At 47.2% G+C, this 21,778-nt stretch overlaps 1 pseudogene across 1 annotated transcript in view; it reads left to right on the forward strand.

The window, feature by feature from the left end:
- LOC147112744 (BSD domain-containing protein 1-like) overlaps positions 1-20,760 on the forward strand; it is a 73,603-nt pseudogene extending 52,843 nt beyond the window's left edge. Inside the window, exons 9-11 of the transcript XR_015079564.1 lie at positions 8,961-9,463; positions 17,732-17,835; positions 17,929-20,760. The product of XR_015079564.1 is annotated as a BSD domain-containing protein 1-like (transcript). The remainder of the gene's footprint in view (positions 1-8,960; positions 9,464-17,731; positions 17,836-17,928) is intronic.
- The last annotated feature ends 1,018 nt before the right edge of the window (positions 20,761-21,778 follow it).

The raw sequence follows: 21,778 nt of genomic DNA on the forward strand, positions 1-21,778 counted from the left end.
ACCCCCCGGTCTCTCTCTCTCTCCCCCCCCAGTCTCTCGCTCGCTCTCTCTTTCTCTCTCTCGCTCCCCAGTCTCTCTCTCTCTCCCCAGTCTCTCTCTCCCTTCCCCCATCTCTCTCTCCCCCAGTCTCTCTCTCTCTCCCTGTCTCTCTCCCCCAGTCTCTCTCTCTCTCCCCCTCAGTCTCTCTCTCTCTCTATCTCCCCCTCAGTCTCTCGCTCGCTCTCTCTTTCTCTCTCTCTCTCCCTAGTCTCTCTCTCTCTCCCCAGTCTCTCTCTCCCTTCCCCCATCTCTCTCTCCCCCAGTCTCTCTCTCTCTCCCTGTCTCTCTCCCCCAGTCTCTCTCTCTCTCTCTATCTCCCCCTCAGTCTCTCTACTCTCTCTCTCTCTCCCGTCTCTCTCTCTCTCCCCCCTCAGTCGCTCTCTCTCCCCCTCAGTCTCTCTCTCTATCTCCCCATTCTCTCTCTCCCCAGTCTCTCTCCCCTCTCCCACCCCACAGTCTCTCTACTCTCTCTCTCTCCCCATCTCTCTCTCTCCCCCCCAGTCTCTCTCTCCCCCTCAGTCGCTCTCTCTATCTCCCCAGTCTCTCTCTATCTCCCGTCTCTCTCTCTCTCTCTCTCCCTCTCTCCCCCCCAGTCTCTCTACTCTTTTTCTCTCCCCGTCTCTCTCTCTCTCTCTCTCCCCCAGTCTCTCTCTCTCTCTCCTTCCCCCTCTATCTGTCTGTCTCTCTCTCCTTCCCTCTCTCTCCTTCCCTCTCTCTCTCTCTGTCTCTCCTCTCTCTCTCTCTCTCTCTCTCTCCTTCCCTCTCTCTCTCTCTCTCTCTCTCTCCTTCCCTCGCTCTCTCTGTCTCTCTCTCCTTCCCTCTCCAAACGGGGCGATACTGAATTTCTAGCCCTCTCCCCCCCAATCTCTCTCTCTCTCCCCGTCTCTTTATCTCTCTCTCTGTCTCCCAGTCTCTCTCTCTCTGTCTCCCAGTCTCTCTCTCTCTTCCCCCAGTCTCTCTCTCTCTCTCTCTCTCTCCCCCAGTTTCTTCTCTCTCTCTCCCGTCTCTCTCTCTCTCTCTCCACCCTCAGTCTCTCTCTCTCTCTCTCTCTCTCTCTCCCCCAGTCTCTCTCCCTCCTCCAGACTCTCCCTCTTCCAGTCTCTCTCTCCTCCAGTCTCTCCTCCTCCAGTCTCTCTCTCTCCCCCCAATCTCTCTCTCGCTCCCCGTCTCTCTATCTCTCTCTCTCTGTCTCCCACTCTCTCCCCAGTCTCTCTCTCCCTTCCCCGTCTCTCTCCCCAGTCTCGCTCAGTCTCTCCCCCAGTCTCTCTCCTCTCCCCAGTCACTCTCCTCACTCTCCCCCGTCTCTCTCTCTCTCTCTCTCTCCCCGTCTCTCTCTCTCTCCCCAGTCTCTCTCCTCTCTCTCCCCAGTCGCTCTACTCTCTCTCTCCCCCCTCAGTCACTCTCTCTATCTCCCCAGTCTCTCTCTCTCTCTCTCTCTCCCTGTCTATCACTCTCTCCCTCGCCCCCCCAGTCTCTCTACTCTTTCTCTCTCTCCCAGTCTCTCTCTCTCTCCCACCCCAGTCTCTCTCTCTCCCTCCAGTCTCTCTCTCTCTCTCTCTCTCCGCCACGCTCTCCCTCTCTCCCCAGTCTCTCTCTCTCTCTCTCCCCCACTCTTTCCCTCTCCCCCCAAGTCTCTCTCTCTCTCTCTCTCTCTCCCCCTCAGTCTCTCTCTCTCTCCCCCCTCAGTGTCTCTCTCTCTTTCCCCCCCCCCCCCCGGTCTCTCTCTCTCCCCCCCCAGTCTCTCTCTCTCCCCCCCCAGTCTCTCTCTCGCTCGCTCTCTCTTTCTCTCTCTCCCCAGTCTCTCTCTCTCTCCCCAGTCTCTCTCTCCCTTCCCCCATCTCTCTCCCCCAGTCTCTCTCTCTCTCCCTGTCTCTCTCCCCCAGTCTCTCTCTCTCTCTCTCTCCCCCTCAGTCTCTCTCTCTCTCTCTCTCTATCTCCCCATTCTTTCTCTCTCCCCCTCAGTCTCTCTACTCTCTCTCTCTCTCTCCCCATCTCTCTCTCTCTCCCCCCTCTCCCCCCTCAGTCGCTCTCTCTCCCCCTCAGTCTCTCTCTCTATCTCCCCATTCTCTCTCTCCCCAGTCTCTCTCCTCTCCACCCCACAGTCTCTCTACTCTCTCTCTCTCCCCATCTCTCTCTCTCCCCCCAGTCTCTCTCTCCCCTCAGTCGCTCTCTCTATCTCCCCAGTCTCTCTCTATCTCCCCGTCTCTCTCTCTCTCTCCCTCTCTCCCCCCCCAGTCTCTCTACTCTTTCTCTCTCCCCGTCTCTCTCTCTCCTCTCCCCCCAGTCTCTCTCTCTCCTTCCCCTCTGTCTGTCTCTCTCTCCTTCCCTCTCTCTCCTTCCCTCTCTCTCTCTCTGCCTCTCCTCTCTCTCTCTCTCTCTCTCTCTCTCTCTCTCTCTCTCCTCTCTCCCTCTCTCTCCCTCTCTCCCTCTCTCCCTCTCTCTCTCTCTCTCCTTCCCTCGCTCTCCCTGTCTCTCTCTCCTTCCTCTCCCAACGGGGCGATACCGAATTTCTAGCCCTCTCCCCCCAATCTCTCTCTCTCTCCCCGTCTCTTTATCTCTCTCTGTCTCCCAGTCTCTCTCTGTCTCCCAGTCTCTCTATCTCTTCCCCCAGTCTCTCTCTCTCTCCCCAGTTTCTTTCTCTCTCTCTCTCTCTCTCCACCCTCAGTCTCTCTCTCTCTCCCCCAGTCTCTCTCCCTCCTCCAGACTCTCCCTCCTCCAGTCTCTCTCTCCAGTCTCTCTCTCCTCCAGTCTCTCCCTCCTCCAGTCTCTCTCTCTCTCCCCCCAATCTCTCTCTCGCTCCCCGTCTCTCTATCTCTCTCCAATTCAATTCCAATTCCAATTAAAATGCTTTATTGGCATGAAAGTTTACAGAGAACCATATTGCCAAAGCTTACATAGCAAAAAGGTACAGTTTTCCAACATTCTGTAGGTGTCAATCGATTTGACATTTGTTGGGTACATACAATATTACTTTATAAACAATATTAATTTTAAACAGTCTTTGTACTTCATTTGGTACGTTCAATATTAATTTTAAACAGTCTTAATTTTAAACAGTCCTCAGGTTGTGACATGTTGTTTACATATTTGGCCCCAAGGTATGGTCTGTCTCCTTCTCCTAGGACTAATCTCAATTTTGACAGATCATCCAATTCCTTGAAATCTGGGGTGTTTGGCTTAGCTTGTTGAATAATATGTTTCTTGATGTGTTGAATTTTTCGCATTTTAGGAGGAAATGCATTTCTGTTTCAACCTCGCCAGCCAGACATTGATCGCATATTCTATTCTCTCTAGGCTGCCAGGATTTCTTGTATCTGCCTTTTTCAATTTCCAGTTGGTGGTCGCTTAGTCTGTACCTGGTGAGGGTCTGTCTCTGTTTTGTGTCTCTGATGGTCGTGAGGTAGTCTGCCAGTTATATTCTCTTTTTAGGGCCCGGTAACATTCTAATCTGCTTTGGCTTTCGGTTATTTTGTTCCAATGTTCCAGGTAGGTTTCTTTGCATTTTTAATGATTTGGTTCACTCGGATTGGTGTTTGGATGGCTGTGTTGGTCTGGGGCTGGTCAGGGTCCGGCTGAGTACTTAGTTTCCGTAGCAGCTGACTCAGGGGACTCTTTTCTGGGTTTAGCTCTTGGGTCTGAAAGGCTTTGAAATGAAGGGTGTCTGGGGAGCTAAATTTGAGGTGATTTAGGAAGTTTAGTGCTCGTTTTTGGATGTTTATTATCAGTGGGTATCTGCCTAGTTCGGCTCTGCATGCATTTGTTGGCGTTTTTTCTTTGGGTGCGAAGGATGCTTCGGCAGAATTCTGCATGTAGGGCTTCTATTGTATGTTTTTCCCATTTAGTGTAGCTTTGGTGATTTAGCGGGCCCCATACTTCACTACCGACAGTGCAATGGGCAGGATTATGCTGTCAAATATTTTGAGCCAGATTTTGATTGGGATTTGGATGTTGAAGAATTTTCTTTTTATTGCATCTCTGTCTCCACTCTCTATCTCCCCCAGTCTCTCTCTCCCTTCCCCGTCTCTCTCTCTCTCTCTCCCTCTCCCTCAGTCTCTCTCTCTCTCCCCCATCTCTCTCCCCAGTCTCGCTCAGTCTCTCCCCAGTCTCTCTCCTCTCTCTCCCCAGTCACTCTCCTCACTCTCCCCCGTCTCTCTCTCTATCTCCCCGTCTCTCTCTCTCTCTCTCTCCCTCTCTCCCCCCCAGTCTCTCTACTCTTTTTCTCTCCCCGTCTCTCTCTCTCTCTCTCTCCCCCCAGTCTCTCTCTCTCTCTCCTTCCCCCTCTATCTGTCTGTCTCTCTCTCCTTCCCTCTCTCTCCTTCCCTCTCTCTCTCTCTGTCTCTCCTCTCTCTCTCTCTCTCTCTCTCTCTCTCCTTCCCTCTCTCTCTCTCTCTCTCTCTCTCCTTCCCTCGCTCTCTCTGTCTCTCTCTCCTTCCCTCTCCAAACGGGGCGATACTGAATTTCTAGCCCTCTCCCCCCCAATCTCTCTCTCTCTCCCCGTCTCTTTATCTCTCTCTCTGTCTCCCAGTCTCTCTCTCTCTGTCTCCCAGTCTCTCTCTCTCTTCCCCCAGTCTCTCTCTCTCTCTCTCTCTCCCCCAGTTTCTTTCTCTCTCTCTCCCCGTCTCTCTCTCTCTCTCTCTCTCTCTCCACCCTCAGTCTCTCTCTCTCTCTCTCTCTCTCTCTCCCCAGTCTCTCTCCCTCCTCCAGACTCTCCCTCTTCCAGTCTCTCTCTCCTCCAGTCTCTCCCTCCTCCAGTCTCTCTCTCTCCCCCAATCTCTCTCTCGCTCCCCGTCTCTCTATCTCTCTCTCTCTGTCTCCCACTCTCTCCCCAGTCTCTCTCTCCCTTCCCCGTCTCTCTCCCCAGTCTCGCTCAGTCTCTCCCCCAGTCTCTCTCCTCTCCCCAGTCACTCCCCAGTCACTCTCCTCACTCTCCCCCGTCTCTCTCTCTCTCTCTCTCCCCGTCTCTCTCTCTCTCCCCAGTCTCTCTCCTCTCTCTCCCCCAGTCCTCTCTACTCTCTCTCTCCCCCCTCAGTCACTCTCTCTATCTCCCCAGTCTCTCTCTCTCTCTCTCTCCCTGTCTATCACTCTCTCCCTCGCCCCCCCAGTCTCTCTACTCTTTCTCTCTCTCCAGTCTCTCTCTCTCTCCACCCCAGTCTCTCTCTCTCCCTCCAGTCTCTCTCTCTCTCTCTCTCTCCGCCACGCTCTCCCTCTCTCCCCAGTCTCTCTCTCTCTCTCTCCCCCACTCTTTCCCTCTCCCCCCAAGTCTCTCTCTCTCTCTCTCTCTCCCCCCTCAGTCTCTCTCTCTCTCCCCCCTCAGTGTCTCTCTCTCTTTTCCCCCCCCCCCCCGGTCTCTCTCTCTCCCCCCCCAGTCTCTCTCTCTCCCCCCCCAGTCTCTCTCTCGCTCGCTCTCTCTTTCTCTCTCTCCCCAGTCTCTCTCTCTCTCCCCAGTCTCTCTCTCCCTTCCCCCATCTCTCTCCCCCAGTCTCTCTCTCTCTCCCTGTCTCTCTCCCCAGTCTCTCTCTCTCTCTCTCTCCCCCTCAGTCTCTCTCTCTCTTCTCTCTATCTCCCCATTCTTTCTCTCTCCCCCTCAGTCTCTCTACTCTCTCTCTCTCTCTCCCCATCTCTCTCTCTCTCCCCCCTCAGTCGCTCTCTCTCCCCCTCAGTCTCTCTCTCTATCTCCCCATTCTCTCTCTCCCCAGTCTCTCTCCCCTCTCCCACCCCACAGTCTCTCTACTCTCTCTCTCTCCCCATCTCTCTCTCTCCCCCCCAGTCTCTCTCTCCCCTCAGTCGCTCTCTCTATCTCCCAGTCTCTCTCTATCTCCCCGTCTCTCTCTCTCTCTCCCTCTCTCCCCCCCCAGTCTCTCTACTCTTCTCTCTCCCCGTCTCTCTCTCTCTCTCTCTCCCCCCAGTCTCTCTCTCTCCTTCCCCCTCTATCTGTCTGTCTCTCTCTCCTTCCTCTCTCTCCTTCCCTCTCTCTCTCTCTGCCTCTCCTCTCTCTCTCTCTCTCTCTCTCTCTCTCTCTCTCTCTCTCTCTCTCCCTCTCTCCCTCTCTCTCTCTCTCTCCTTCCCTCGCTCTCCCTGTCTCTCTCTCCTTCCCTCTCCAAACGGGGCGATACCGAATTTCTAGCCCTCTCCCCCCAATCTCTCTCTCTCTCCCCGTCTCTTTATCTCTCTCTGTCTCCAGTCTCTCTCTGTCTCCCAGTCTCTCTATCTCTTCCCCAGTCTCTCTCTCTCTCCCCCAGTTTCTTTCTCTCTCTCTCTCTCTCTCCACCCTCAGTCTCTCTCTCTCTCCCCCAGTCTCTCTCCCTCCTCCAGACTCTCCCTCCTCCAGTCTCTCTCTCCCAGTCTCTCTCTCCTCCAGTCTCTCCCTCCTCCAGTCTCTCTCTCTCTCCCCCAATCTCTCTCTCGCTCCCCGTCTCTCTATCTCTCTCCAATTCCAATTCCAATTCCAATTAAATGCTTTATTGGCATGAAAGTTTACAGAGAACCATATTGCCAAAGCTTACATAGCAAAAAGGTACAGTTTTCCAACATTCTGTAGGTGTCAATCGATTTGACATTTGTTCGGGTACATACAATATTACTTTTAAACAATATTAATTTTAAACAGTCTTTGTACTTCATTTGGTACGTTCAATATTAATTTTAAACAGTCTTAATTTTAAACAGTCCTCAGGTTGTGACATGTTGTTACATATTTGGCCCCAAGGTATGGTCTGTCTCCTTCTCCTAGGACTAATCTCAATTTTGACAGATCATCCAATTCTTGAAATCTGGGGTTGTTTGGCTTAGCTTGTTGAATAATATGTTCTTGATGTGTTGAATTTTTCGCATTTTAGGAGGAAATGCATTTCTGTTTCAACCTCGCCAGCCAGACATTGATCGCATATTCTATTCTCTCTAGGCTGCCAGGATTTCTTGTATCTGCCTTTTTCAATTTCCAGTTGGTGGTCGCTTAGTCTGTACCTGGTGAGGGTCTGTCTCTGTTTTGTGTCTCTGATGGTCGTGAGGTAGTCTGCCAGTTTATATTCTCTTTTTAGGGCCCGGTAACATTCTAATCTGCTTTGGCTTTCGGTTATTTTGTTCCAATGTTCCAGGTAGGTTTCTTTGCATTTTTTAATGATTTGGTTCACTCGGATTGGTGTTTGGATGCTGTGTTGGTCTGGGGCTGGTCAGGGTCCGGCTGAGTACTTAGTTTCCGTAGCAGCTGACTCAGGGGACTCTTTTCTGGGTTTAGCTCTTGGGTCTGAAAGGCTTTGAAATGAAGGGTGTCTGGGGAGCTAGATTTGAGGTGATTTAGGAAGTTTAGTGCTCGTTTTTGGATGTTTATTATCAGTGGGTATCTGCCTAGTTCGGCTCTGCATGCATTTGTTGGCGTTTTTCTTTGGGTGCGAAGGATGCTTCGGCAGAATTCTGCATGTAGGGCTTCTATTGTATGTTTTTCCCATTTAGTGTAGCTTTGGTGATTTAGCGGGCCCCATACTTCACTACCGTACAGTGCAATGGGCAGGATTATGCTGTCAAATATTTTGAGCCAGATTTTGATTGTATTTGGATGTTGTAGAATTTTCTTTTTATTGCATCTCTGTCTCCCACTCTCTCTCTCCCCAGTCTCTCTCTCCCTTCCCCGTCTCTCTCTCTCTCTCTCCCTCTCCCTCAGTCTCTCTCTCTCTCCCCCATCTCTCTCCCCAGTCTCGCTCAGTCTCTCCCCAGTCTCTCTCCTCTCTCTCCCCAGTCACTCTCCTCACTCTCCCCCGTCTCTCTCTCTCTCTCCCCGTCTCTCTCTCTCTCCCCGTCTCTCTCTCTCTCTCTCTCCCCAGTCTCTCTCCTCTCTCTCCCCCAGTCGCTCTACTCTCTCTCTCCCCCCTCAGTCTCTCTCTCTATCTCCCCAGTCTCTCTCTCTCTCTCTCTCTCTCTCTCTCTCTCTCTCCCTGTCTATCTCTCTCTCCCTCGCCCCCCAGTCTCTCTACTCTTTCTCTCCCAGTCTCTCTCTCTCTCTCTCCACCCCAGTCTCTCTCTCTCCCCCCAGTCTCTCTCTCCTTCCATCTCTGTCTCTGTCTGTCTCTCTCTCCTTCCCTCTCTCTCTCTCTCTGTCTCTCTCTCCCTCTCTCTCTCTCCTTCCCTCTCTCTGTCTCACAGCGACAGCACCAGCACAACAAACCCCCACAGTGCGGCTGCTGCAAGTATCCCGCTCCCGGCCCGCCGGAGCGGGAGGTGAGTTGGGGTCACTCGGGCTGGGCCTCACAACTGCTCGGCCCAAGACACAGAGCGGGGGAGCGGCAGCGGCCGGCCGTAAACCGCGCGGCCCTATAAACTGCCGTTTTACAAAAAAAGCCTTGGCAACGCCGGGCTTCCCCCCCTTCCCTCCCCCCCCCTCCTGCCCCCTTCCTTCCCCTTCCCCCTCCCCCTTCCCCTTCCTCCCCCTTCCCCCCGTCGCTCTCTCTCTTAACCCCAGTCTCTCGCTCTCTCTCTTCCGCCCAGTCTCTCGCGCTCTCTCTCTTCCCCCAATCTCTCGCTCTCTCTCTTCCCCCCCAGTCTCTCGCTCTCTTCCCCCCAGTCTCTCGCTCTCTCTCTTCCCCGCAGTCTCTCGCTCTCTCTCTACCCCCAGTCTCTCGCTCTCTCTCTTACCCCCAGTCTCTCGCTCTCTCTCTTACCCCCAGTCTCCTCGCTCTCTCTCTTCCCCCCCAGTCTCTCGCTCTCTCTCTCTCTCTTCCAACAACAACATGCCCTCGAAAAAGCCTCGGCACCGCCGGGCACCCCCAGCTAGTCTTTTATATAATATCAACAAAATAGAAATGATTGTAAATTGCAGATCTGCCATAACATTTGTTCATATTTTATAACATTAATATTACAATGAGCCAAGAAAACTAAGGAATATGAAATTTTAAATTGTTGACTTTTTTCTTTTTTTTTGTCCTCAGATGAGTGGGATGGCCCAGGTGTATCCTTCAGTGCTGATTTTAAACCCAATGATCTAAATATAGTAACTAAAGACATACAAAGTTGCTTCAGGCATAGTAGAACACTTGAAAAACCAGGAAACAAAATTGAAGAAACCTGCTCGAGAGTCACAAGTCTTTCTGAATGCACATCGAATGAAATCCAGCTTTCTGTTGAGGACAGTAAAGGAATCCAATGTAAACCCCTTGTGGGGGAAACTATCCAGACATCAGAAGTATTTTTGAAATTGAGAGGAAGTATGGCAATAAAAGTGTTTCTATAGAGGAAGAAATGTGTTATAAACTATTTGCAGATGAGGGCATAAGTATTGGTGAAGACACTCCAGGCTCCAAAGAATACCCCACATCGACTTTTGAGCCGAGAAACCGTGATAGTATCCATTTACAGTCCGACACTGGTCAAAATGCAACATTAGAAGTGTATTCTAATATTGAAGAATCTGCTTCCTTTATGGATAAAAAAGGTGAGCTTTTTCCTTCAAATTATACATCAAACTGTCTCACTCATATAATTTGATTCTTTAAAATTTTCTTAGCCTTTTTCTGCCAATAATCCCCCATCTCTCCTGAAGGTGTTAGCTCCTGCCTTAAGTACAGTTTCATGGGGACCAGTCACTCTCTGGTGCCTAGCACAAGTCACCATTCTTCAAATTTGCACCTTGATGGAGAGTGCCAGCAGGCTATTTGATCATTTGAGCATCACAGAAGATTCTAGCATGTCTTCAACCACGTTCTCACAAGTTTACTTGGGAAGCAGTAGTTCCTGAATAGCAATCTGGAATGGAGCCCTGGCTGATTTTCCTCTCCCTAACTCAGGAACGCTAAGACCAGTTGTAGTACCCCTACTGGCAAACTGGCTGAAATCATCTCCCTTAGCACGGAACATAAATTGAACTTGGTCATTTGAATATTGAACACAAATTAGTCTATACAGCTCAATGCCTTGGTTAGTTGAGTAATTAGAGGAGCTAATTTTTTTTATTTTTAATTCTCTTCAAAGTTCCTTGTCCTTGAACTTAATTTAAGAGTGATCATCTGTAGTTTATCAGTTGTGGAATTATTTATCTAAATTAAAAGTTTTACATTTGGCTCTGACTTCCTGTTTATGTCACACTTACTATGTCACACTTACTATTTCTGTCATGTTACTTTTCAACTATCATATTTATCAGAGCAAGATGCACTCCATTGATGATTTACTCCTCCGATCTGAGCCTCCCAGCTAGGGGACATTGTGGCACTAAGCTGTTGTTTAAACTTAACCCATAATTGGCTGCAGTTGATCATATGATCACTTCTAGCTATGGTCCACCCAGCTGTAACTCCCTGGTACATTGGGTGCCACCCATTTTTCCACCATCTACCATCCCTCTCACTCGTTACTGCTGATACAATTCCCTGCCAACCTAAATGCCACCACTGCTTGTCCACTCCATTCCAGGTGACATTGCATGCCCCAGTGAAATTTGGGGTCCTCGGCCTTCACCCTTGCATATTGTATCTCATGCCCAATGAACCCTCTTTTTGTTCTGGTTTCCCAGCACTGAGCTAGGAAGCCACACGGATTGTTTTGAAGTACTTGTACTGTGCAAATACATTGCAGCGAATAGGAGTGATGGTGAGGAATGAGAGGAAGGGGTATGGATGACAATGGAAGGGGGTGGGGGGAGTAACATTGGCATGGGTGCAAGGAGGGGATAGACCAACTGCAAATACAGTGCTTTATAAAACTATAACCCTGGGAAACTGGTTGAAATTTGGGAATTTGTGCTGAGGGAAGCAGGAGATGGTTCTTGAGGAGAGAGGAAGCTAATGAGGCTAGTGTTAATTGTAGGGCATCCAGTAGGGTAGATGGAGGTAAGGAGCTACAATAGAGGATAGGGGTAATGGGGGAAGGTTAAAGCGTGATGGTATGGCGAATGGTGGGAAGGAATTTGTGTGAGAGGCTGAGATGAGAGTTTCTTTTAGCCATTAGCTGACCTCAACTGCAGGTTCCCCATCTAAACTGCCTGTTCCATTTTTTTTTTTAACTCTTGCTCCCAGTATTTTTTTAATAAAAAGTCTCCGACCTGGTGTTTTGTATTTGTTTTTAGTCCTGCTCTTAAGTGTTGGTTTCCTTTTAAGTACAGTTCTCCTGGGTTTTTCAGTCCTGATCCGTATTCTGTGTTTATTTTAGACTCACTCTGTGCTTGTTCGTGTTTTTTTCAGTCCTGATCCGTATTCTGTGTTTATTTTAGACTCACTCTGTGCTTGTTCGTGTTTTTTTCAGTCCTGATCCATATTCTGTGTTTATTTTAGACTCACTCTGCTTGTTCGTGTTTTTTTCAGTCCTGATCCGTATTCTGTGTTTATTTTAGACTCACTCTGTGCTTGTTCGTGTTTTTTTTTTAAAGGTGCATTTACAGTATAAGTTTAGCATGGTGTTAACACTTTGTGCTGGTGCCAAGCTAATGCAGCATTAGTCAAGGGAATCTCCTGCTGGACTCTGGTGTCAGATCGGCCCTGACTCTAGATTTGAGTTGCATTTATGCTATAACTGTAGTGTTCGTGCAAAGAGCACCCAGTGTTTTTCTTTCTTTAATCTCAAACTTGGTATGTATATTTTACTACCACTCTAGTACTGTCCTTTAAAGTTAAATGTTAAGTACAGCTCTACTGCTTTTTAATCTCACTCCCAGTATTTGTTTCCAATTCAGTCGCATTTCTGCTTTGGTGTTTTTAAAATACTCCTCCATTATAAAACAGCATATTCTCTGATTTTCCCTTTGTCAATGTCATGGGACATTCACTGGTGTATAAAAAGTTGTGTCCAGTGCGCACTTCTTAGTTCACACCATTCCTTGTGTTAGGATTTTGTCATCCCTGGGGTAATGTCTCGTTTTTATATCTGCCTTTCAGTCCTTCTAATGCTGGTGGAGCTGCTGCTCCTCCTCCAAACTTCATCTTCCAGCTCAAGTTTCTCCCGCTGCTAGGTGGCACTGCTGCTTCTGCACAATGATGCCTCTCATAGTTGTTTTCAAAATGACTAACATTCTGTTGAAATTCTGCTTCCAGTAATAAATTATAGCATAGATCTGTCTTCGACCTGGACGTGAAAAAGACACAAGGATTTTACTCGCCATATTTTGCAAACTTTTGTGAAACTAGAAAAGGCCTACCATTCTGGCTTTGTGCTAAAGTCAAGGGCCTAAAATTTCGGTTGCTTGCGCCTCCCGTTAGTGCCCTAAAAGGGCGCTAACGGGGCGCAAAGCAACTAGCACCTGGGCGCAGCGTGGTGCTACCAACGCCTCCCGCGAAATTCAGCGGGAGGTTAGCGGCGGCGGTAACCGTGCGTGGCAGCGGTAACCGTTAGCGCTCCGCGGCGCTGTGCCGCCGGCGATGACATCATTGCCGTGCGCAACTCCCTGCTCGCACCCCGGTCGCGATCATTGATAGCGCCCCCTGACTTACTGCCGGACGCTATGTCCGACGGGGTCAGGGGGGGCCTAGCTGCGGCCGGGGTGGCGCTAATTAAAGGGAAGGTGCCGGGCGCCCATTTTTGTTGCTGGCCGCCTGCCAGCAGCTGTCCCCTCTGCCGTCCCCGGCTTCCTCCTGAAACCCCCCTGCGGAGTGCCAGCTGCGTTCTGTGAGCCCGGCACTTCTCTTGAGTGCCGGGCTCTTTTGCCAGCACTCCGATCCCTAGTGGCCCAGTTGGGCCCCAAGTCACTCTGCGCTAGGCCCTACAGTACCACGGCACGTAACGCCGTGATATTCATTTGCAGCACCTCAAGAGGGAGGCGGGGCACTTCCAGTAGCACCCCGCTTCCCTCTTGGGGCGCTACCGGTGAATTTCAGCCGCGGGGGCGCTAATGTTTTCGGAACGCTAGAAGTAGCGCCCCAGCAAAGTTAATGCCCCAAAGGGGGCGCAACTGAATTTTCCCCCCAAGAACTTTGCTGATTTGCATTTGCCATATTTACACTGGTCCAAATGGCTCACTATTACATTTTGGCTTTTTGTTATCATATTAAGGCTATATTTGTGTCTCCCTAAGAACAAGAGCCTCATAATTACACTGGGATAATGGCATATGAACTCAATTTTGTCTTTTTTTGTCTGCTGTTTACTTTAAACCACCAAAATAGATGAATTTCAGAGGAACATGTTAAGAATTCATACACTGATATAATTTAAGAAGTCACACAACACCAGGTTATAGTCCAACAGCTTTATTTGAAATCACAAGCTTTCGGAGCGCTGCTCCTTTGTCAGGTGAAGTGGAGAAATGCATAAAGACACAGCTTATAAGAGAATAATGTCAGATGTTTACAGGTTGGCAAGATTACCTGTAAACATCTGACATTATTCTCTGACTATATAAGCTGTGTCTTTATGCATTTCTCCACTTCACCTGACGAAGGAGCAGCGCTCCGAAAGCTTGTGATTTCAAATAAAGCTGTTGGACTATAACCTGGTGTTGTGTGACTTCTTACATGTGTCCACCCAGTCCAACTCCGGCATCTCCACACCATGGATATAATTTAAGATTAAGGTTTTTTAAAAATCTAATTAAAATGCTTCCTATAGTTTTGTAACAGGTTTATACTGATGTAACAAGAAGTGACTAATGCCATTCCCTCCCTGACTACAATATTATTTTTCACTAATTAATTTTTTTTTGTGAGGAATGACCTAGAATCTAAGCCAGAAAATGCTGGAGAAACTCAGCAGGTCAGGCAGCATCTGTGAAGAGAGAAACAGAGTTAACGTTTCAGGTCGATTACCTTTTGTCAGAACTGGAAAAAAGCAGGAAATGGAACAGATTTTTAAGCAAGTGTAGGGGCTGGGAAGGGGGGAGGGGATAAAAGAACAAAAGGGAAGGTCTGTGATAGGATAGAAGGCAGGAGAGGTTAAGAGACATTAAGAGATATTCAAGAAAAAGGAGATGGTAATGGGACAGGTTAAGAAACAAAGGATGGCTCTCGATGAAGTGTGAATTGGGCTGGCTAAACCAGTTTTATCTTGTGTAGTTGAAACAGAGGTATGCTGGTTGTTCACTTGACATTTAGACTGCAAGTTCTGAGGAATTCTAAGCTCCCTGTTACTCACTGAAATAAACTCCAATATTACAGGAATAAAGTCCATTAGATGTTAGGAGTAACTTTATTACTATAATAACTGTATATAGAATAATATTAAATGTAACTTTAAATACTTCTGTTTTTCTTGCTCTTATTTTTATAACTGATTTTACAAAATTTGAAACCCCATCTGTTTTTACTCTCATTTGGTTGAAAATTAATTCCAGATTTTTTTTTTTTTAGCTAATCAATATCTAGAAGTCTAAATATTGGCATGGTCACATGGTCGAGATGACCAGATTAACGTTAAGATCATTTTAACATGTTAAACACAGGGACAATGGCACTGGATAAGTTATCTCATTATGATACAGAGGAGTAGGATAGCTTAGTGGTGAGATCTTTTAATAGACTGACACAATTTATTTTTGGGTGACGTTTATTGCTTAGTAAGGTGCTCAATAAAATGAACAACTAGACTGGTCCTCACAAAAAAGGCAGCTGAAAGGTTGAACAAGATTTGGAAGAATAAAAGCCTGTTATTTATAACCGAGACTGTTGGAAACTATGGCACCAATTTTAGTCTCATTACTACCCTATTTATATGCCTATAAATGGGACGTCAGTGGGACAAATATTACAAAACAAAATGTCAACTTAATGCTGGGGTCTTATTTTTGGGTAGATCTCGATTTTAAGTGGCCAGTGCTCTTGCCTGAAATAGGTGGGGATCTAATTAAACTCTTGAGAAAGAGGTTAGGTGAGGCAATTAAGACATAAAGATTTTCAAATAAGTCAGCATTGCCACCACTACTTCCTCAAACCGCCCACAAATCATGGGCAGTACAGGTTGGGAACTGACCATTTACAGCACTACTAAAAGGGATGGCCACTGTCATTTAAAATGCTGCAAAGGTTTGGGAGATGTTTTGTTCATAATTTATAGTGGTTCTTTTTTTAAAAAGTAGTCATAGTGGCTGCCCAACCTTCTGAAATCTTAAAGGGGTACTAGTAACACACTTTTTCCAAAATGGGCACCTTTCTAGCAATTCCATTCTGGCTAGAGGAAGAGGAGTTTCAGCAACAAGTGGAAGGAGCACATGGAGCTCCAGCTGCAGGGAAACCAGGAAGAAAGAGCCAAGCTTGCAGGAATTCTTCCCCTCCCAACTGTGCCTATAGGCACAACATAACATAGCTGCACATCTCTGAGGAACAGTGCATAAGGAGACTACGATTCTCTAGGGAATCTGTGTTGCGTCACCTCCTGCAACCAACTGTCACAGCAAGCACAAAGTTGTCTGTTGCAGTCAAGGTCACTGCAACCTTGAACATCTTTACCTCCTGCTCCATCCAGGCTGCCACAGGGGATATTAGTCAGTCTGCAGTTCATGCTCACATTAAGCAGGTGACTGATGCCATGTTTACTAGAGTAAACACTTTGATCACTTTCCCCGTGGAAAATCATAAGCAGCAGGATAAGCCTTTGGGGTTTGCATAGATTACATGCTTCCCCAAGTCCAGGTGTTCAGCGCTCGCAGCTCGCTGTGCATATTCAAATGAGACCCAAGCATTAAAATTACTAAACATTCTGGGAGGACATCGGGCGGGCAGCGCAATCGCACCTCCCACCTCCAGCCCGATGTCTGTCCAAGTTAAAATTGGCCCCCCTGTTCCTCCTCCTGTTGACTGCAGTTTTTTTTTTGTTTGGAAATCGATTAAAGGTTGCTCCTTTATTGGTGGGAAAGGCTGCTGCTTAATTGGTTTAAATCCACCAGTGACAGAAGTATTTGCCAATCATTGAGATTCACATTAGCTCAAAACAGTGCAACCAGCAGGAGAAAAAAATTACGTGAACAAGTGCTCAGATAGGAAAAAAAATGGCCTAGGTCTTTTACAGCTGAAGAATGAGATTTTGAAGGCTGGAACTATCCATATATATTGGCTACCCCAGGGTTACGGCATTGAATTTTGAGTGATATTCCAGTTATAATAGTTGGGACAATGGCTTTTAACAGTAAGTAATCTATATCTATATATATAAATCGGTACTTCTGTCATTCTGTCTATCTGTCATTCTGTCTTTCTGTCTGTCATCGCCTGTGCGTCTGGCGGGCTATGCGCTCGAAAGTTACAGGGCGTACCTACGCGCGCGTTACCTCCAAAGAAAGCTTACGCTTCCGAGACGGTTTTAAGCGTATTTACGTTTCGGCCGGGCTAAAATCGCGCCCGCGGTATCCCAAAAACCTTCAACATTCCGCTCATTAGCATCTCATTATCCGCTCATTAGCGACAGAGTGACCTCGAGGTCAACCAATCGTACGGCGGCTTGCTGCCGCGTGCGGCCGGGCCAATCGGTGCGTGTGTGGGCGGGCCTTATCGTTCTGAACCGAGGTGAGTCGCCGCCATCTTGATTCCAAACTTTTCCTTTCTTTTTCCCGCTTTCTGCGTCTTTAAAAAAAACATTGCTTTTAAAACACATATTGTTTAAAAAAAAAATGATTTAGAAACGAATGAACTTATCTAATCTCATTAATTTTCCTACCTTTCCCCGTTTTTCCAGGTAGGCCTCGAAGCCTCGGCTTCTCCTCCACGCCCGAGCTAGGCACCTCCCGGCCCCACTCGAAGGCTGCAGGGGCCGGCCTCAGCCCAGCGCCGCTACCTTACTAAAGGGTGCGCGCGCAGCAGGAGCTGAGACGTGGCGTCTCTCTCTTGCTCGGCCGGGGGGCGGGGCTTGCTGAGCGTCAACGGTTACTCTGGCAACCGGGCCCGCCGGCCGTCTCGCACAGCTGCAATCGGCGGTCTTCACCTCGGGGGGTGGGGGGGCGCGACCCGGGGGGGGGCCCCCCGCCCTCCCTCCCCCCTCCCCGCCCTCCCTTCCCCCCTTCCCTTCCCCCCTCCCCTCCGCCCCCCCTCCCCTCCCTCTCTTCCCCCCAGTCGCTCTCTCTCTTCCCCCCCCAGTCGCTCTCTCTCTCTCTTCCAACAACAACATGCCCTCGAAAAAGCCTCGGCACCGCCGGGCACTTGAGCTACTATATAATAAAGCTGTATGTCTGTCCGCTATACACTCAAAAGTTATAGAGCGTATCTACACATATGTTATATCAAAAGAAAGCTGATGATCAGGGGAGTGTCATAGGCATATTTACTTTTTGGTCAGACAAAAGTTGTTCGGACAGTATACAAAATACCTTCAAAAACCCGCTCATTAGCGGTTTACCAATCCTACCGCTCATTAGCGTTGAGTGACGTGATGGTTGACCAATCCTACAGTTCAGTGACCTGATGGCTGACCAATCGGTGCGTCACGGGCGGGACCTAATCCTGCAGCCTCCCGAAACCTCGCCGCCATTTTCCCCCCTGCTTTTCCTCAACAGCGAGCGGGGCAGCTGCGTTGGGGTCACTCGGGCCGGGCCTCACAACCGTTCGGCCCGAGACACAGAGTGGGGGAGCGGCAGCGGGCGGCCGTCAACCGCGCGGCCCGAGACACAGAGCGGGGGAGTGGCAGCGGCCGGCCGTCAACCGCGCGGCCCTCTAAACTGCCCTGGCAATGCCGGGCCCTCCCAGCTAGTAATCTATAATATTGATACATATTTGGAAACTCTTTTCTCAGTAACATGATTTGATGAATTGTGTTTTATGGACTTCGGTTTCACAGTTTTGTTTTTTTGCAACAGAAAGCACTTCAAATTATGTTGAAGACTGGGATGAAGATTTTGACCTAGACATGACTGAAGAGGAAATCCAGATGACTTTATCTCGAGCTGAAGCCTCGGGAGAGGTGCTTGTTTTGTTCTGCAATGCTTTTGTGCCTTGGTGGTTACAGGTTGCAAGGTGGCCACTATAATGCAATTATTTTTTTTTTCTTTTGCAGCTTGAACCCGAAGAGTGGAATGATTGGTTATCCGAACAGAAGTGAACTCTATTAACACATCCAGACTATTACCTACAGTATTTGTTGCACAAGAGCATAAGTATCTGGATGCTGTGCCAACAAGCTGTTGCCATTATTTGAGTGCTGCATTAAAAGAGACAGCCAACTGTTTGTGGACCACATGACTGTGTCAAATTTATAGCCTCTCACTAACAATCATTTTTACATTAATGTACAGTTTTATGAAGTGATTGAAGATCTGCCTTTGAACATAACCTTGACCTAATACGGAATGTGAAATTTCAGTGATGGATACTAATGGTGAATAAAATTCTGGCAGCTTTGGTCTAATCCACAGTGTGTTCATATCACAGCAGAAAATTGACTGGCTGTCTTTTAAAAGTTGCAAGAATAAGACTGACGAATGGAATTATCAAAAATTCAGTGCATTATTGTCCATGTGTTCAATCGGTAGCCCCGGTAACCCTGTGGAATCCAGCAATACTTAAAAATTTGATGGCCTGGCCAGTCATCAGTGTGGCAGTGCTGTCAAATTGTATAAATTGATCTGTCCTGGCAAAGAAGGACTTTGTAACTTGCCTGAAAGAGGAGTGCATAGCAAATTGGCTAATCTGACACAAGTCCTCTGTGGCTCCCTGGAATGAGCCCTGTCGTATAAAAGTTGAGCTGTGGTGACTTTCTGTGCCGCAGTCAGAGCTATACTTTGTGTGACTCTTGCTTCCAGATCTGAGTGCAGCAGCAAATAGAGCTCCACAGCTTCATGATGGAAGCGCAGCCTCCAGAGACGGAGCTCCATGGAAAGGTCTCCATGTGCCCTAGTTGATGCATCCTGCTGGACGGGTACTGCTAAGATGGTGTAGCTCTTCTCTGGTGCTGCCCGATAAATCTGCCTTCCCTTACAGCCTCCTACTACTCTTAGCATAGCCTGTAATTTATGCTGGGGTGCTTTGGAGATGGAAATTCAGTGGACCTAGGTCCCAACGCAAATTCTTACCCTTGCCAAAAATAAGTATTGATTTGCACATTCCCACAACCCAGGAATTTGGGGGCCTTGGACTTGATTTCCCATTTGCAATGCCACTGGAGTTTTACTGGCGTTGTATTAATCTTGCATCTGCCTGCATTTCCTGTTCACAGACTTTACTTCCTGTTGTAATGAATTTGAGTCACGCTTTTTATTTCAACATTTGATAATCTATTTCCCCAACTCATTTCGTTTCATATGAAGACATGTTTAATTTTTAAATTGAACTTCTATTGCTCAGTTTTTTTTGCTGTCTCCCCAAGCCTTTTGCCGACAGGAGACGACAGAATGCTTATTTATGATCCATGAGGGGGAAGGGCCTCGCCACTTAAAATTGACTCTCAATTTCACTAGACCAGACTTGCAGTAGATGTGAGAGACAGTTAAGAATGGGAAATTGTGGCTGCAAACAGTGTCCTGCTGCTCCATGGCATGACACAGTACATCAACAAGCTGACATATTTGCTATAAATTTTGATCAACTGTCCTCAAAAAGACAAAAATAATTGTCTTCTACATTTACTGTGTTAGTGATTGGGTGGATGATGTTTGTGATTGAACACAAGAAAAGATGAGATTCGTTTTTCTTTGCTTTTGAGGCTTAACTACCTTGCCACCTCCTCCAAGTCTTTATTTTAACTAAGATTTGTTCCAACTTCCAGCCATGTTCTCTCCATATAATAGTCACCAAAGCCTTCAGCAGATTTATTTGTCAGTCAGATCTCCATCAATATAAAAACAATAATTGCATTTATATGGCACCTGTGCACATCAAAGTTTCAATGTGTTTTGCAGTGCTGCAGAATGGACTATGTTTTCCATTTATGGCATCCTTTGCCAGTACTGAATGTTCAGTCAGGCCCAGCAGGGTGAGTTGCAGTGTTTAAGCTATTCTATCTTTCCTCTGCCTCAGTTATATCCTCAATTGGAAACCTACTGCAGCAGTATGAATATTTTCATTTCTTTTGGCCTCTCCAAGTTTACTGCCAATTTGTAAGCAATTTTGTGCATTGGAACTGCCAAAATTCATTTCATCCAACACCTAGATGGCAGTGAAAAAATTTCTAGTCTGCTTACCACAAATGCCTATAAATTGCTATCGAATCAGGTGCAGGGATGAATGCAGAGTGAACAAAAATGTTAAATTGTTCCGTTCATTATTTGTAAATGTTCACACAAAGTCCACATGTCCCTTAGATTAACTTTTAATAATAAAGTATTATTAGAAGTGAAGCTGAAAAAAGTCAACTTTATTGGTTTATTTTTTTCATGCTCTTTGTTTTCTGGGATTGTTTCTGTGTTTTAAGCTATAATTTTTAAAGATCAAAGCTCATACGTGATCTGAGAAATACTGTGGCAAGAGTGGCCTCTGACCCCACCCCCCCACCACCCCAGGATAGTTCAAACTCAAATATCCAAACGTGTAACCTTGAAAAGTAGAATCCCCACATCAAACTAGATGTATATCAAATTTTGATTAGCTGTCCCCAAAAGGACAAAAATAATTGCCTTCTACGTTTACAGTATTAGTAGTTGGGTGGGTGACGTATGCGATTGAACACAAGAAAAGATGAGTTAGTTAGTCTTTGGTTTCAATGCTGTGAAAAAAGTGTATTGAATGTTATGTTCGTAGAAAAATCAAATAGTGACAGTTAATGTAGGACTTTTTCCATTGATAGTAAATATCCTTTGAAAGCAGATCTTAATATTCTACTCATTCCCATTTTCTATATGTCAACCAAATGTATGTATTAATTTATAAAGTAAAGAATACCACAGTAAAGAGATTTAAATGACGAAATTCTGTTTTGACAAATGCTACTGGCATTAGTTTTCTTTACTTGACTTGTGATAGGTGAAGCCATGGAGGGATTTGAAAACCAGGATGTGAATTTTAAAATTGAGGTGTTGCCAGACCAGGAACCAATACAGTCTGCGAGCACAGAGGTGATGGGTGAACGGGAACTTGGTGCGAGTTAGGATACGGGCAACAGAGTTTTGGATGAGCAAGTTTATGGAGGGTGGAAGATGGGAGGCCGGCCAAATTGACCCACGGTTGACTTCCAGTTCTTTAAAGCTGTCAGTTTACATCTTTAGAAGTTATAAAAATGATGGACTGCATGCATTCAAATATCACTAAGCTTTTTTTTAAGAATTCACGAAAACGTGAATGCTGATGTCTCTGAGACAGTAAAAAAATCATGCTTTCAATAATTAACTTCATGCCTTTATTAATACAAATAGAGTTTAAACGTTAAACTTGTGTAAATAAATGTCAATCCTTTTAATATATTTCAGGATGAAAGTGAAGATGTGATTTAATTAGTGCTTAAAAGTTGCTGAAATTTGAAAATGCAGTCAATTTTGAATTTGAACTTTAACATTTTCTATTTTTTAATACATTGATGGGATGTGGGTGTCGCTGGCAAGGCCAGCATTTATTGCCCATGCCTAGTTGCCCTCGAGAAGGTGGTGGTGAGCCGCCATTTTGAACCACTGCAGTCCGTGTGGTGGAGGTACTTCCACAGTGCTGTTAGGGAGGAACTTCCAGGATTTTGACCCAGCGACAATGAAGGAATGGATATATACTTCCAAGTCAGGATGGTGTGTGACTTGGAGGGGAACTTGCAAGTAGTGGTGTTCCCATGCACCTGCTGCCCTTGTACTTCCAGGTGGTAGTGGTCGCGGGGTTGGGAGGTACTGCCGAAGAAGCCTTGGCGAGTTGCTGCCATGCATCTTGTAGATGGTACACACTGCAGACACGGTATGCCGGTAGTGGAGGGAGTAAATGTTTAAGGTGGTGGA

This window comes from Somniosus microcephalus, chromosome 9 (assembly GCF_052327205.1).
Source record: "Somniosus microcephalus isolate GS21.2 chromosome 9, FLI_Smic_1.0, whole genome shotgun sequence".
Lineage (NCBI taxonomy): Eukaryota > Metazoa > Chordata > Chondrichthyes > Squaliformes > Somniosidae > Somniosus > Somniosus microcephalus.